At 43.3% G+C, this 4229-nt stretch overlaps 1 protein-coding gene across 1 annotated transcript in view; it reads left to right on the top strand.

The window, feature by feature from the left end:
* Positions 1-1778: 1778 nt before the first annotated feature.
* grb2a (growth factor receptor-bound protein 2a) overlaps positions 1779-4229 on the top strand; it is a 9981-nt gene continuing 7530 nt past the window's right edge. Inside the window, exon 1 of the mRNA XM_027171201.2 lies at positions 1779-1976. The gene's annotated coding sequence lies outside the window, so the exon portion shown is untranslated. The remainder of the gene's footprint in view (positions 1977-4229) is intronic.

Genomic DNA, 4229 nt, shown 5'->3' with positions numbered 1-4229 from the left:
CCCACAACACACTCAAACCACACCCACAACACACTCAAACCACACCCACAACACACTCAAACCACATCCACAACACACTCAAACCACACCCACAACACACTCAAACCACACCCACAATACACTCAAACCACACCCACAACATACTCAAACCACACCCACAACACACTCAAACCACACCCACAACACACTCAAACCACACCCACAACACACCACACCCACAACCCACCCAAACCCCCACAACACACTCAAACCACACCCACAACACACTCAAACCACACCCCACAACACACTCAAACCCCACACCCACAACACACTCCACAACCACACCCCCACACCACACTCAAACCACACCCACAACACACTCAAACCACACCCACAACACCCAAACCACACCCACACACTCAAACCACACCCACAACACACTCAAAACCCACACCCCACCCACACACTCAAACCACCCCACCCCCCCCCCACTCCCCCCCCTCCTCCACTGCCTCCCCCCCCCCCCCCGCAACACACTCAAACCACACCCACAACACACTCAAACCACATCCACAACATACTCAAACCACACCCACAACACACTCAAACCACACCCACAACACACTCAAACCACATCCACAACATACTCAAACCACACCCACAACACACATATGGAACACCCACAAACCAAACACACAAACCAGATGTGGGATGTGGTAGCCTAGTGGTTAAGGGCGACCAATCAGAAGGTTGTAAATTAGATCCCAGGTCCACCAAGCTATCACTGTTGGGCCCCTGAGCAAGGCCCTTAACCCTCAATTGCTCAGTTGTATATAAAAAGAGATGTTAGTGGCTCTGGATAAAGGCGTCTGCTAAACGCTGTAAATGTAAACCCCACACAGCCACACCTACAAACACTGAATTTATTAATGATCTTCTGAAACAAGTTTAATATTTACTCTGCTGTTGTTATAATATGTAGTTTTTGTGATTTCCTGTTGATTTTTTTTAGTTTTTTAGTTTTCTTTTCCACCACAAAGTGTCTAATAACTCTCATTAAACTCAGAACATTCTGTCTGTTTATTTACACCTCAAACTATTTTCCAGGTTTCACAATTATTACTTCAATAAAAAAAAGAAAGAAACTCTCTGTGTGTCTCTCTCTCTGTGTGTGTGTCTCTCTCTGTGTCTCTCTGTGTGAGTGTCTCTCTGTCACTGTCTCTGTGTGTGTGTGTGTGTGTGTCTCTGTGTGTGTCTCTCTCTCTGTGTCTGTGTGTGTGTGTCTCTCTCTGTGTGTGTCTCTCTCTCTGTGTCTGTGTGTGTCTCTCTCTGTCACTGTCTCTGTGTGTGTGTGTGTCTCTGTGTGTCTCTCTATGTGTCTCTGTGTGTGTGTGTGTCTCTCTCTGTGTGTCTCTCTCTCTCTCTGTGTCTCTGTGTGTGTCTCTCTCTGTGTCTCTGTGTGTGTCTCTCTCTCTGTGTCTCTGTGTCTGTGTGTCTCTCTATGTGTCTGTGTGTGTGTGTGTGTGTGTGTGTGTGTCTCTCTCTCTCTGTGTGTCTCTCTCTCTGTGTCTCTGTGTGTGTCTCTCTGTCTCTACAGTATATATGTGGAACAACATATTTTTTGTATTATTTTTTCAGAACACCACTAAAACTCTAGTCATTATCGGTTCCTTCACACGTAATAATTTATTGCACACATTCCAACCTGTAAAAAGTATTTTTTCGGATATATATCGGATATGTTGAGAGATAATTGCGCATGCGCAGTTGTTCACTGTCGCCACGCATCAATGCGCAGGCGCGCTGTTGACGCAGGCGCACTGGGTCTCTCGGGCAGTGACAGGTTTGTGTTGTAGAGAACAGAAATTTAACACAAAGCTGCATTACATATTATATACAGATTAATGTTTCACCCGGAAGTGTTTATTACTCGGGGTTTTAAACACAGCAGGAAGTGAAACTGAAGCGCTGCGTTCAGAAGCTCCTGATTTTAGGTGAGTGTTTGTTGTGTTTCCTCAGAGCTGCTGAAGAGACGCACAGTTACTGCTGTTCTCTTACATCTCTACACAACTCTACACAACTCTACACAACACTACACAACACTACACAACTCTACACATATCTACACAACTCTACACAACACTACACAACTCTACACATATCTACACAACACTACACAACTCTACACAACTCTACACATCTATACACAACACTACACATCTCTACACAACACTACACAACACTACACAACTCTACACATCTATACACAACACTACACATCTCTACACAACTCTACACAACTCTACACATCTATACACAACTCTACACATCTATACACAACACTACACATCTCTACACAACTCTACACATCTCTACACAACTCTACACATATCTACACATCTCTACACATCTATACACAACACTACACATCTCTACACATCTCTACACAACACTACACAACTCTACACAACTCTACACAACACTACACAACTCTACACATCTCTACACAACTCTACACATCTCTACACAACACTACACAACTCTACACACACCACACACATTATACACACCACACACTCTACACACTACGCACACTACACAACACTACACATCTCTACACACTCTACACATCTACACACTCTACACACCTACACACATCTACACACTCTACACATCTCTACACAACACTACACACTCTACACACCACACACTCTACACACATCTACACACTACACACTACACATCTACACAACACTACACATCTCTACACAACACTACACATCTCTACACACACTACACACTCTACACATCTACCACACACAACTCTACACATCTATACACACACTACACATCTCTACACAACACTACAAACTTTACACACACTCCACACACTCTACACACACTCTACACACACTACACAATCTACACACACTCCACACACACACTCTACACACACTACACACTCTACACACTACACCTCTACACAACTCTACACACTCTACACAACACTACACACTCTACACACTCTACACACACTACACATCTCTACACAACTCTACACATCTCTACACAACACTACACATCTCTACACACTCTACACACTCTACACACTCTACACACTCACACACTACACATCTCTACACAACACTACACATCTCTACACACACACTACACACTCTACACACTCTACACACACTACACACTCTACACAACACTACACATCTCTACACATCTCTACACAACACTACACATCTCTACACAACTCTACACACTACATCTACACACTACACACTCTACACAACACTACACATCTCTACACATCTACACACACAACACTACACACTCTACACACTCTACACAACACTACACACACACACTACACATCTCTACACAACTCTACACATCTACACACACCTACACACTCTACACACACTACACACTCTACACACTACACACACTCTACACACACACCTACACATCTATACACAACACTACACACTCTACACACTACACACATACACATCTCTACACAACTCTACACACTCTACACAACACTACACACTCTACACACTCTACACACACTACACACTCTACACAACACTACACATCTCTACACAACACTACACACTCTACACACCTACACAACTCTACACACACTACACATCTCTACACAACACTACACACACTCTACACACACACTACACATCTCTACACACACACTACACACTCTACACACACTACACACTCTACACACACACACTACACATCTCTACACACACACTACACACACTACACATCTCACACACACACACACTAACACATCTACACACTACACACCTACACATCTCTACACAACACTACACATCTCTACACATTACACAACACCACACAACACTACACATCTCTACACAACACTACACATCTCTACAAAACACTACACATCTCTACACAACACTACACATCTCTACACAACACTACACATCTCTACACATCTCTACACAACACTACACATCTCTACACATTACACAACACTACACAACACCACACAACACTACACATCTCTACACAACACTACACATCTCTACAAAACACTACACATCTCTATACAACACTACACATTACACAACACTACACATATCTACACAACACTACACAACACTACACAACTCTACACATCTATACACAACACTACACATCTCTACACAACTCTACACAACTCTACACATCTATACACAACTCTACACATC

The sequence above is a fragment of the Tachysurus fulvidraco genome, chromosome 5 (genome assembly GCF_022655615.1).
Source record: "Tachysurus fulvidraco isolate hzauxx_2018 chromosome 5, HZAU_PFXX_2.0, whole genome shotgun sequence".
Taxonomy (NCBI): Eukaryota; Metazoa; Chordata; class Actinopteri; order Siluriformes; family Bagridae; genus Tachysurus; species Tachysurus fulvidraco.
This window is presented reverse-complemented; position numbering and strand designations above follow the sequence as displayed.